Genomic DNA, 14333 nt, shown 5'->3' with positions numbered 1-14333 from the left:
CCCTAGAAATCAACCTGGTATCAGAGTGGGCAAAGATCTGAGATGGAAAATGAGAATAAGTAAAAGAAAAAGAAAAATGGCAGTTTCTCATTTTTCCTTTAGTCTTTCTTTCCCTTTTCCTATTTTTCATTAGGTTTTTTATTGTCTTACCGTATGTTTCAAATAGAAATTTATATACCGTAGGTAATATTCTTGATTCTGCTTTCCAACTCAAAAAGAATCTCTGAAATCAGATTTTTCTAAAAAAAGAAATTGATATTAGAAGCAGCAAAGGTCAAGTGGCAGAAAAGTTTCATATAGCAGTAGAAAGCCTCGACTTCTTGAATAATTTATACCAACATTTCAGAGAATTTAAATTTAGAATTATATCTCAAAATAAATTTTTGTGAGTGTGCTTTCTATCCAATAATTTTTTTTTTCTCAATCTGATCTTTCTAGAGAGAGATATCCACAATGGAGGAATCAAAAGTCTATCAAACACCTAGCCAATACAACCCAAAAGACCGGTCTGTTAAGTGCGGAAAGCCAAGTACCTAATCAAGGTGAACTAGGGGTGGACGGAACCTAACCCAGGTGGACAGGAACCACCTAGCTCTGACACCCACTGTTCCCGTTCCCTACCGCTTTCTCCGGGATTCGAACGCGGAACGTGGTGCCCAGCTCTGATACCATGTCAAATGCCTAGCCAATACTACCCAAAAGACCGATCTTTTAGCGAAAAGCAACGCACTTATCCAAAGACCAGCAGTGGACAGAACCACTGCCAACTTTGACAAGGTCCTGTTGGTGTCCTGTTGCTTGAGAAGGTCCGAGTTTAAGCCAAAATTTTTGCTTCACTTTTTGAGTTGTTAATGTTGGTTGAGTTTCCTATTTTATTTCAAAATATAGTCAAGAATCTACCAACTTGAGTATATTTCCTTCCTTGAAAGTTTCTTTTGTTTGATATCACATTACATTAGTTTCCTTAAGAGAAGTCTTTCCCATTATGAGTTTAGTTTCCTTTTTGACAAAGTCTAAAAATTTTAATTTAGAAAGTTTTGTTACCTAATTCTAGATTCCAAATTAATGTCCTAAATCTTCCTTGTTCCAAAATTATCTCTTGAATATTTTCTTTGCAAATTATCACTTCAACGCAATGCCTATAGACCCACTACATAAAAGTATAAGAGTGTACCCAACATCCAGCTTGAGTCAAGTCTTTTATTCTTCACCCAAGAGGTGATTTGTGTTTGAGCTACCCTTAAAAAGTGAGTAGTCTTTTTGTAGTATCCTAAAGTTGGGCTATTTTTCTGCCATTGAAATTAAGCGAAGTGTGGTTCATACTGTGATTGTTTTGATAACTGTACAGAGCTTTATCGTATGGCTAGGACTGAATTTTCTTCTCTCACCATTATGATGTGCAAGTTGGGTCTCTTGATAAAGAACAAAGAGATCATCAGCTTGAGGGGGAGAAATAGAAGAAGAAGTACAAGAAAGATGTAACCAATTATGAAGAATTCCATGTTTTGTGGTAATCAAATTTTATGTGAATAGAATATCCATGTAAGGAAGAGACAAGGTGAGACCAAGATGAAGACTACAAGAAAAATGTGAACAAAAACAAGATGAATCAAAGCAAGGCAATCAAAATTTCTTCTCAAGCCACACAAGATCGAAATTTCTTTTCAAGAACACAAGTTTCTTAACCAAGATTATTTTCAAATTGGAGTTACAAACACCAGTTTGAAGGGGAGTGTTTAAAGACACCCATGTGTGTAAGGGAGGCCTGCCTAGTAAATAATGAGAAATTTGATAGAGAAGGCATAGAATTGTATTTATGCAAGTTGGTGTATGTCCTCTTCTATCTTTTTCCTTTTGAATCATGTAGCCATAAGCGTATTGTAGTCATTGTAAATACCTTCACCCAACTATAAATACAACCTCAAGGCATGGGATAGAGCAGTTAAGCCTCTTCCTCTTGGCTCAAATTCGTCCATACACCCTTCTCTCTTTTCATCTTCCTTTTCTCCCTTAGTTTCTCCTTTTCTCTCTCTCAAGAGCCAAAGTTCCTCTCTTCTCTCCTTCCTTTGAGATATCTTGTGTTTATGTGTTGTCCCTAGAAATCAACACTTGGAACATGTCTCTGAGAGAGATTTTTCAGCAATGGCCTTTGTGAAGATAACTGCCAATTGATTCTTGGATGGGATGTATTACATAGATATTACATTAGCTTGCAACTTCTCATGAAAAAATGACAGTTTGTCACAATATGTTTTGTTCATAAAACAATAGGTTGTTTGCAATATGAGTGGCTACCTAATTATCACAATGAAGTAGCATTAGTTTGTTTACTTGGAACCGCAACACAGTCATAAAGGATTTTAGCCATAATAGTTCACTTACTGCTCGTGCCATGGATCTATATTATGCTTTGACACTTGACTTTGTGATGTCATTTTTCTTTTTGCTCCTCCAAGTGACTAGGTCACCTATAATAGTTGAACAATAACTAAAGGTAGATTTTTTTTCATCTAACAGTCTGCATCTGCAAAGCCTTCTATGTCTGTATGTCCATGGCTCCTGATTAATGTTGGAAGACATCTCAAAGGAGTATTAAGGTAAATACCATGCCCACGTCAAAGATGTTAAGTTGTGAAGCCTAATCAACAGCCTACGCTGATTCGGTACGTAGGTCAACCTTCGCGGTAAGGTCATCGTGGGGATTGGAAAGGGGGCGGGGTGGCCCCCTTCCCAAGGGTTATGGGGCGAAGCCCACACTAGATCCACGATATATTGACTACTATCTCATTAAGGGTAGTTTTGGGATTTCACACTTGTAATCCAATTGGCCTAATTTTCTCTTTATATTTGGGGGCGTCATTGTTAGGGTTTTATCCTCCGAGGAGCATCATAAGTTACAGCCTGAGAGAGGTTAGAGGAAAACACATGTATGTGTGTGCGATTTTTCTTGTAAACTATTTCATCTTTATAGTGAATTACTGCAGCAGCGGAAGACAGGACGTAGTCTCACCTTGTGGCAAACCTGTATAAATTTTGTTGTGTAATTCCGTGCTTGCTTTTCTTTCTTCTTCTGTGATTATTATTATTTCTCTCATTAGTTTGGAATTAGGTTATCTAATTCTTAAAAAAAAAATGGAAAAGGGTCTAATTTAGTGTCCTTCTCATAAGGATGGCACAAGTGTGTAAATTGAAAAGATGATGTATGTCTACTTCTGTCTTTTTACTTTTGAGAGCTTGTAGCCCTAAGGGAAATGAAACCATTGTAACCTTCTCTTATAGAGACTCAAGGCAAGGGGTAGATCATTAAGTCTCCCCTTTTCTCTCTCAAATGAGTCCTTACACTTTTCTCTCACACCCTCCCTCTCTCTCTTCCCATCTCCTTAGACGTCCCTCTCTTCTCTTCCTTCTTCCTCTCCTTTTCTTCTTCTCTTCTTCTTCTTTCTCTCCTCTCTCACACTCTTGCCCGAGTACCTATCGTGGGATCCTAAATCTAACATGGTATCAAAGCATTAGGTTTGGGATCCCGAAATTATGATGTTGGTTAATCAATTTTTTATCAACTCTCTTGGTGAAAGTTGAGGTATCAAGGTTCGGTTTTGAACCTCTTTTTGGCTCAGAAAGATAAGTTTTTTCTTCTTTTTTTTTCCTTGAGATGATTGTTGTTGTATATCTTGGAAAGATGAAGGTTTATTAAGCATTTTTTATCAGAAGCGATTGAGATACTTCATTCTATATATTAGCTTCAACTTGGTTAATATTGGTGTGTTTAATCCATGCTATCTTCGGTTAAAGAGATCAGTTTTTAGACTGATATAGCTTGTGGATTTCAGGTTCTTTGTTTGATTAATGAAGTTTTACTATTCCATTTGTTGGAAGATGGGCCCAAGCCCACACGACCAAGGAAAGCTCACACATTCAAAAGAGGTGGAAGATGGACCCAAGCCCACATACTGATGGAGAAGACCCACAGGCCCACATAGTGATGGCAGGATGGTAAATAAAGAGTCATCTCATAGAGATGGTATTTATGTAATTAGTTTAATTCTCAGGGGTATTATTATAATATTTTAACTTAATTCATTTATAAATTGAGCGGAGAGGGTTAGGACACAAGTCCATAACCCTTTTCTTCCTCCTATTTGCTCCCAATGAGTCCTTCTCTCTTTTTCTATATGAGTTAAAGCCATGGAGCCCTAAAAATCAACATGGTATCAGAGCATTGATTTTCATGACTCACGGCTATGGTTTTTAGGTTTCCAAAAACCCTTTTATTTTTTTATAGTTGCTGGAACTTCGTTTTTTAAATTTTTTTTGCACCTTTTTTTCTTCCCGTTGGTGCCCGGAATAGATTTACTAGTTTCTAGTCCATGCTTCTGCACCAGCTTCTGCAAGGGTGTTTCTTGTCCAAAAATAGAATCACATTATTCAGCCAGTTCCAGTTCCAGTTCCCTACTCCAAGATTTTCAATGTTTTTGATACCATGACACCAGACAGCATCACGTTTGTTAGAGTCTTTAACTGCATGCAACCATGCAGGTATGCTAGAGATGGGGCGCGAATATTTTGATCTTATGATTGGATTTTACTAAATTCCTCATGACCCTGATCATTAAGGATGCATGGTTGATCTTCTTGGCCAAGCAGGCCATCTGTCTGAGGCGGAAAAGATGATCAAGGTGATGCCAATAAAAATAGACCCTTCTGTGTGTCACTTCAGGAGCAGTAGTTATTGTTCAATGGAAGCGAAATGAGGAACTCTGAGCACTTGAGTTCTATTGGTGTAAGAGATGGTGATCTGGTTATGATGATGTCAAGCACTTCTTGAGCGTCCACCAATGATCTTTATTTTAACTTGGATGGTTCTGTTGTGAATCACGGCATCTTCTAGTAGCATGTAAGTCGAGATTCAAATACAATGGCACAACTTCTGTAGAGAGATCCTTCACTTGATCAAGCTATTCTTGGAAACGGTCTTGTTCTCACTCGCTTCGACAAGGTTGTGAAGCTGGCTGCCTTTGTCTTATTCGAAAAGTTTTTGAAAACTCTTTGTTGGTTGTCTTACTCTCTGGTCTTGAATTTTATTAGAAGAATCCTGGATTGGTTAATTTTTGAAAGTATGCTCTGTCCGCTAGAAACCTCCCAATTATCTCAGCTATCTCTGATTAACAGCGTAGTATTTCCATCCTGGTTCATGGTATTTCCAGTGTAATACTCTACCATTGATTCTCGCTCTATTAACCCGGAAGTTGTCTTTCCTTTGCTGCCTTATTTCTGCCTCAACTGGATCGTTACTGCTAATTATACATGTTGCTGATTTGCTGATTGATTTATGAAAAATCCTTTGATTAGTATCTTGAATTTAATCTGTTGGGAAAAGAGTTCCGCTATCTCTACTATTGTTCATCACTATCACTGGTCACTATCTTCATAAGATTATTTTCCACCGGTTACTGTATCCCGAAAGCTATTGTTAGCAGCTATCGACTCATTGGATTCCTTCCTCTACATTGCCATTTTTGGACGTTGCTTTGATAGAAACCACACCAGCATCTCTGTTGTTCAGGAAAGGAGATGCACTGTTGCCAAATAAAATGTTTCCCTAAGTTAGGAAACTGGATTTAATCGAGTGCCTGACCGAATCCCAGACTTGGCCGAGCTAACCCAGTGAACCAGCAACCCGAGCATCACTTACTATTTCTATCCCACTTGGTTAAATCAATCCAACTCGAGCCTAGGTCAGCCTAACTCTGCCCACTTGATTTCTACCTCAATCATATGGGTCTGGTTCCCGAGTTCTATACATTTATTCCGCGACTCGGTTATATTGGTCTACTACTCGACTTGGCTCAACTTGATCCCCTATCTCTGGTTAGATTATTTTCTTGAAGTATAGGCAGATTATTACTTGGTTCCATCACATTATTTGGTGCAATTTCCTTATTTACTGATGGACTATCTGTGGATTATTTTATGGGTTATTTTAAAGGACTAATTGGTTCATGTTATATGAACCCAGACCCATTTCTTCTATTGCTATTGTGTCTCTCTAATTGAGACATTATTATAGAAGAAGAATTTCTCAGTTGTTGACTGTTGTCAGCATTGGTAATTGTGATGAAGAAGAAAGTACATCATTTGAGAGTAGGTGCCCTGTGGAGGGACACCATGATGGAGAATTTTATTACTACACTTATGAGCAATGCCTAAGACCCACTACATACAGAGGATAGGAGTGTGTCCAACATCCAGCATAACTCAAGTCTATTATTTACCAAAGATCTTTTTTACTTAGCTTCCTTGAGAAAGTGGGTAGATTATGTGCCCCATAGTAGGGCTACTTTGCTGCTTGTGAAATTGAGTGGAAAGTATTTTTTATTATGACAGTTTGATAAGAGTATGGAGCAATGTCTTAAGGCTAGGAGTGATTTAACTCTCACTTATATTAAGTGAGTTGGGTCTCTTGGAAGAGACCGACAGCTTGAGGGGGAGTGTTGGAAGATATGATGGATAGCCATTTTATACAGGCATATCCTATACACCATGTGTAGCAAGTTGGGTATTCATGATGTTTAAAGGGGAGTGTTGGAAGATGGGCCCAAGCCCACACAACCAAGGAAGGTCCATACATCCAAGAGATGTGGAAGATGGGCCCAAGCCCACAGACTGAAGAAGAAGTCCCATAGGCCTACACAGTGATGGCAGGATGGTAAATAATAAGTCATCTTATAGAGATAGTATTGATGTAATTAGTTTAATTCTCGTGGGTATATTTTTTATATTGTAACTTAAATTCATCTATTAATTGATCCTCAAGGAGAGGGTATGGACACAAGTCCATAAGCCTTTTCTTCCTCCCGTTTTCTCACAATGAGCCCCTCTCATTTTCTCCATGAGCTAAATCCATGGAGTCCTAAAAATCAACACCATTGATGGTTCCATGGCGTTTCACGATTGAAAGGTTATATTTACATATGTTGAAGATTTAGTTCAATTTTTATTTTTATTTTTTGAACTTGTGATGGTGCTTACATTGGTGCAAGGATTTTTCTGAAAAAATAAATGTTATTCTCACATGTTGGAAGGGATTCTGTCATTAATATTTCCTCTTGATCCTCTTTCCTTAAATTTTAAAAACGAAAAAATGGAAAGAAAAGGCTGAAATTACATGATTACTTGGCACATGACTTATAGAAGGAAAGTTCCTTCTTCAGAAGATCCACAAGAATGATTGAGATCTCTTGTTTTGTTGTATAATTTTACATACCTTGATCTTCTCATTGGAGTGTATCCCATGTGAGACAAGATTAGACAGCCATGCCAAAAAAAAATTAAGAAAAAAGGCAAAAAAGGCTGAATCTTGTGGTTAGGGGATGGCACTAAACAACCAAAAGGAAAAGTTCTTTCTTTAAAGGATTTCCAAGATATCCAAGATTTTTTTTCGTATGATTACTGATTACCTCCCTTAATTATTCCCTTGCCTAAAATAATTAAGGAAAGTCAAGGATTGGGATTGATTTTTTGAAGTGGCACCTAAGACAATAAATGAAGGTTTCCTATTTTATTTTTGGAAAGTGATTGATTTCTTGGTGAATATTCTTTCCTAAGTGAAAAAGCATCACATGCCCTATCTATAATTAGTTGCTGCAAAGATTTCTTTGATTTTTTTTGGATAGATCTTCCTCCTTTCCCAAATTGGTCTTGGTGTACCTGCTCTTGGGTTGATTCATATTCTTTGTGGTTGCCATATTGGCTAGATTCAAGGTGCTTCCATTACTCATATTAGACTTATTCTTTTTACAAGTGTTCTTTGGTGGTTCCTTCTAAAGTTACAACTCTCCTCTAAGTAAAGTTTTTTTTGGTTCATCACTAATGGTTGAAGATCATATGGGGAGTAAGAGTGACCTTCTCAAAATTATTACTATATCCTTGAAAAGGTTATCTAATTACTTGAGCTGGTCATAATCGATTAAAAGTTTCTCATTATATGAGATCTCTTAGGACATCTTACCAAACTAGCTCCGCCTATTGATGAGGAGGACAACTCTTCTATTAAGAGGTTAAAGAATGATACATTGGTAATCAACTGGTTGACAAATAGCTTGGAGGAGTATGTGGCTAATAATGTGGTCCACCTTGAGATAGCCAAAAAGATATGGGATACTTGTGTGGAGTTGTACTCAAGCACAGAGAACCTCCATAAACTGTTTTATGTTATTCAGAACATGTTTAATACCAAACAAGGGGACAACCTACATGAGTTCTTGGCACAGTTTTGGGGAATGATTCAAGAGTGAAAAATTGCTCAGTTAAATTTGGTATGAATCCTATTATCACTTGCTGCAAATTCTTCTTGGTCGTTGTATCAAGTCGATGTAAATATATCTTTTTAAATGGTGATATTAATGAGGAGATCTATATGCATAAACCACTTAGTTTTGTGCTTGAGGGGGAGTTGGTATGCATATTGATGAAATCACTATATAGTTTAAAATAGTCTCCTTGGGCTTGGTTTGACAAATTTAGCCAAGCTATGTTGTGGTTTGGGTTCCATAGATGTTCCGTTGATCATTTTGTATTTGTCAATAACACCTCGAAGGGAAGTGTCTTTTTAGTAGTTTAGGTAGATGGTATTGTCTTAATTGGCAGCAATGTGAAATGAATACAAGAAGTCAAAGTGAATATATGCAAGAAATTCAAAACCAAATACCTTGGGCTTCAGAAATATTTTATGGGTATTGAGGTCTTCAAGTCAAAACGCGAGATTATTTTATCTCAAAGGAAATATGTTCTTGATTTGCTGAAGACACTTGGATGATGGGATGATGACTGGCAGATACTCCTATGGATGCTAACACCAAGTTGTGTGCAAGCTCCGACGAAAATATGGATGTAAGAAAATATCAAAAACTTATTGAAAAACTCATCTATCTTATAGTAACCAAACCAGATTTAGTATATGTCGTAACTTGTTCGATACATCCAAAACCACAAATTATTCATTGGCAAGCTTTAGAGAGCATTATCTGATAATTAAAAGGAGCTCTTGTCAAGGGACTTCTATATAAAATGTCCTGATCACCTCAATATTGAAGGGTTTGTGGATACTGATTGGGCTAGATCACCTGATGACAGGAAGTCCACCTCTAGGTATTGCACCTTAGTTGTGTTAAGTTGTGGAGCCTAATCAACGCCCTATGCTGAGTCGGTACACGGATCAACCTTCACGGTAAGGTCATCGTAGGGGTTGGAAGGGGGACGGGAAGCCCCCTCCTGGGGGTGTGGGGGTGGAGCCCTCGGGGGGGTCCATGATATATTAACTATTGTTTCATTAAGGGTAGTTTTAGAATTTCACACATGTAATCCGGTTTCCTTAATTTTCTCTTTATAATTGAGGGGAGCTGCTATTAGGATTTTATCATCACCGAGAAGGAGCAGGAGTTGCAACCTGAGAGAGGTCAGAGAAAACACTTATAAGTGTGTGCGATTTCTCTTGTAAACTATTTCATCTTTATAGTGGATTACTGCAGCATCGGAAGACAAGACGTAGTCTCACCTTGAGGCAAACCTGTATAAATCTTGTTGTATTTTCGTGTTTGTTTTTCTATTCGTCCGCGATTATTATTATTGCTCTTATTAGTTTGGAATTAGGGTATCTAATTCCTAACAAGTTGGATGGAACTTGGTTACATGGAGGAGTAAAAAATAGAATGGGTTCCAAGTTTCAATGATGAAGTTGAATATAGGGCTATGACCCATGTAGCTATTGAGCTTCTATGGATCAAATCTCTCCTCACTAAAATAGGGTTCCAAAAAAAGACCCATATGGAATTCTATTGTGAAAACCAGGCAGCCATCCACATTACTTCAAATCTAATCTTCCACAAGCCAAAAAAAAACATATTGAGGTAGATTGCCACTTCATAAGAGAAAATTTTAGGTTGGCATTATTTCTCTCAAACATGGTTCATCTCAAGGGCAAGTAGTAAATATACTCATGAAGCAGGTCACATCCAAGATACAAACACTACATGCAACAAGTTGGGTATCTACAACGTTTTCTCTCCCGAAGCTTGAGGGGGAGAGTTGGAAGACATCTCAAAGGGGCATTAAGGTAAATAACTTCCCCACATAAAAAATATGGCAAATGGGATAAATTAGTGTCCTTCTCATAAGGATGGCACATGGGTGTAAATAGAGAAGATGATGTATGTGTACTTATGTCTTTTCTTTTTGAGAGCTTGTAGCCCTAAGGGCAATGTAGTCATTGTAACTTTCCTTCATAAACTATAAATAGAGAGTCAAGGAAAGGGTTAGATCATTAAGTCTCCCCTCTTCTCTCTCAAATCCATCCATACACTTTTCTTTCACTCTCTCTCTCTCTCTCTCCTTAGTCGTCTGTCTCTTCTCTTCCTTCTTCTTTATGTCCTCTCTCACCCTCTTGGCAAAGTACCTGTCATGGGATCCTAAATCCAAAAATAATAACCCTTGACCAAGGTTTTTCTTCAAGTATCAAAGAATCTTTTCCAATGCTTCCCAATGAGTTTGATGAGGTCGATATAGAAACTGACCAATGACACTAACTGAATAAGATATACTAGATCTTGTAGCTAAGAGATAGATTAATTTATGAACCAACCGCTGGAATCATCCAATATTAACATCTCCACTAGTATCAACACATAATTTAACATTGGGCTCCATACGTGTATTGGCCGGCTTGCACTCGAGCATTCTAGTTTCTTGTAAAAGATCAAGAACATACTTCCTTTGTGACATAACTATGCCGCATTTCAATTGAAAAACTTCTATGCCCAAGAAGTATTAGAGAAGCCCCAAGTCCTTGGTTAAGAATTTCCTTTTTTATTCTTCTTTGAATTTCTGAATTCCATTATAGTCACTCCCAGTGGTCAATATATCATCAACATATACTGCCATGAGAATCTTCCCTCAAGTCGTATTTTGAGAAATACAGAGTGATCGCTTTCACATCTCTTAAACCCAAGTTGAGTGATCGTATTTTCTTTATTTGATGGTGTGTGAATGTTTATTTTTCATTGAAATTATGAATTTGCATGACTTCTTGTTTACATGCCTTACATAGTTTTTAATTTTAAAAACACAATTCACCCCTTCTTGAGAATCCACCTGAGCCAACAATTAGTATCAAACTAGACCAATCATTTAATTAAAATCAAAATCCAATTGATTTTAAAAAAGATTAAATGGCATCTCAAAAAAAATTGGTCATTTCCAATAATAATTTTTCCAATGGTCCTCCTTTGTTCAATGGAACATATTATGGATATTGAAAGGTAAGAATGGAATTCTTCTTTCAATCCATGAACCAAGAATGGCCCATTTGAGCCTCAAAAGCTTGAGAATGGCATTCTGATTACAAAATAATTTAGAGAGCTAACTACGGATGATAAATAGTAGCTCAAAACAAACTCTAAGACAATAAACTTCTTGTTATTTGCCTTAGGACACAATAAGTTCAATAGGGTCTCCACATGTGAGAGCACAGAGGAAATTTGGGAAAAATTAGAGGTCACTCATGAAGGAACCACTAGAGTTAAAGACTCTAGAATTAACTTTTTGATTGGTCAATATGATGAATTCAAAATGGAACCGGGTGAATCAATAGCTGAGATGAACTCTAGTTTCACTCGTATTATAAATGAGTTGAATATCCTAGGATAAGAGATTTTCATGTATAAACAAAATGATAAGCTTCTCAAGGCACTTTCAAAGTCATAGGACATGAAGAAGACCTCTATTCGTGCGAACGCAAACTTTAGAACTATGAGCTTGGAAGAGCTTCAAGGAATCCTTCTCACATATGAGATGGAACCTCAAAAAATTGAGGAAGAGCAACCCAAAAGAAAAAAACAATTGCTCTTTGTTAAGGAATAGTCCCAAATGGATTAGTGAGAAAAAAGGTATAGAGTTTATTAGTTAGGAAAGAGGTTTCCTAAGTTGGCTAGTCATTTTGGAATGGGCCTTGGACCCAACTTCACATGGTATCAGAGAAAGTACTCTTATGTGGGCATCCACACAAATTTTCCAAATGTAGACCCACAAAAGAGAGCATACATGTGAGGGGGAGTCTTAAGGAATAGTTCCACATAGATTAGTGAGTACAAAGATCTTAATTTTATTAGTTGGGAAAGAGGCTTCCTAAGTTGGTTGGTCATTTTGGGATGGGCCTTGGACCCAATTTCACACTCTTAAGGCCAAGATGAGTGCTAAAAGTATCTCTAGTGAAGAAAGCTCTGATGAGGTAAGTTTCATCACTAGCTATCTTCAAAGAATTATAGGAAAAAAGAAAATTTTCAAAAATGGCAAACATCGAACTCAAAATGATCGATCAACCTAAGTACTAATTTTTTTAAATGGGCAAATAACGGCTAGTTTTAGTCGGGGAAGCTATAAATACCCCACCAAACTATGAGTAAAGAAATGAATGAGCCTTAATTGGTAAATCTTCAAGCCACTACTCGTTATCTTACAATTTTCCATCAAAAGTTCTTTAGAGAGAAAGAAAGAGAGACAGACAGACATTGAAATCCTTATTCTCTTTCAATCATCATTATATTCATCATAGTCCAAGCTCCTTGATCATTTTACAACGTGTCACAAATGAGGAGGCAGTTGAATCACTCAAGGAGAAGCATCCCTCCAAGTAAGGGAGTAACTTTTTCCCTTTTGTTTTATGTATTTGTTAAATGTTCATTTAGAAGCTATCAATCTAGCTAAATGTGTATTGGGTTTGTACATATCATGTATTGAGCTACACATGGCCAAAGAGAGACGAAATCTCTTTTGTATTTAGAATAAAATTAAACTACCTAACTCCCAATTATACCGATAATAATGCTCCTAAATAATAAATGATATTAAAGAGAATTAAGATAACTAAAACACCTTTTCATTGAGACACTCCAATGAGACTTCCTTCCATTAGACTCCTGTTAGATTGCACCATATTAATCTCCTTCATTGAGACTTCTTCCTATGAGATTCATGTAAGACTCTTCATTAATTGCTCTTCAATACTACTCATGCATGCACAAATTGAGGGGGTGACTCCAAAATCTATGTATATTTCATCACATGAGAAAAAAATTCATATTTCATAAGCTAGGTTTTGTCATCATAAAAAAGTGAGATTGTTGAGCTAGGTTGACTCATTCCCAATTTTTTTATGATACCAAAATTTAACCTCATTATGCTAAATTTTTTGAAATTCATAACATTTCATAAGCATTTCCTTCAAATGACACAGGGTTAAGGTCTATGAGGGTGAACTGGAAAATCTGACACAAGATCCCAAGGCAAAGCAAAAGATTAAGCTACATTGAAAAAGCACCTCTAAGAAGAATGAAGATTTGAAGAGCATGAGTTTAGGCAAATTAGAAAATTCTCAAGAACTCTAAAAATATAAAGAGGTTACTCATCCTGTTTGCTAACCTTAGGCATGAATTTGCATAAGGAGATTAGAGTTAAACCAATGGTACAATCATGTTAACATTTCATAAGCATTTCCTTCAAATGACCCAAGGTTAACGTCTATGAGGGTGAACTGGAAAATCTGACACAAGATCCCAAGGCAAAGCAAAAGATTAAGCTACATTGAAAAAGCATCTCTGAGAAGAATGAAGATTTGAAGAGCATGAGTTTAGGCAAATTAGAAAATTCTCAAGAACTCTAAAAATATAAAGAGGTTACTCGTCCTGTTTGCTAACCTTAGGCATGAATTTGCATAAGGAGATTAGAGTTAAACCAATGGTACAATCATGTTGATCTCTATTCTGTTAATGATAACAAGTAGGTAGCTTAAAATTGTGCTACTAACAGTGTTATCATTGTATTTTAGATACATGCCTTCCAGCACATATATTATGATGTCTATGGCAAAAGGTCAAGACAAAAGAATGTTCAATCAAGGTGCCAAGGCAAGACCCAAAAGAAAAACACATTGAAGATTGTTGTTGAGAAGAACTTACAAAAAGAAGAAGTATGAAGAATTGAAGACTAGAAATCAAAAAGAAAAAACTAAAGAACTCTCTAGAGATGTAAGTAAATAGCCAGCCAAACTTCGATTTTTTAAGCACATCTATGTTATGTAGCTTTAGGGCATAAATATTTTCAAAATCGTGTTTAGCCGAAGCATAATAATGTTTAAAATTTGCTAGAACACCCTAGGCCAATTTCTATCATGCTTAGAAGCCATTTTAGAATACTAGAAGATGGCATGGTCGATCATACCATTGGTCATGATTGATCATCCAAAGTACAGTTTAGCAAGCGATAAGAAGCATGATCGATCAACC

Source organism: Aristolochia californica, unplaced genomic scaffold (genome assembly GCF_029961685.1).
Source record: "Aristolochia californica isolate CCGP_79_NKW_82.1479 unplaced genomic scaffold, dmAriCali1.0.hap1 SCAF_11, whole genome shotgun sequence".
NCBI lineage: Eukaryota > Viridiplantae > Streptophyta > Magnoliopsida > Piperales > Aristolochiaceae > Aristolochia > Aristolochia californica.
This window is presented reverse-complemented; position numbering follows the sequence as displayed.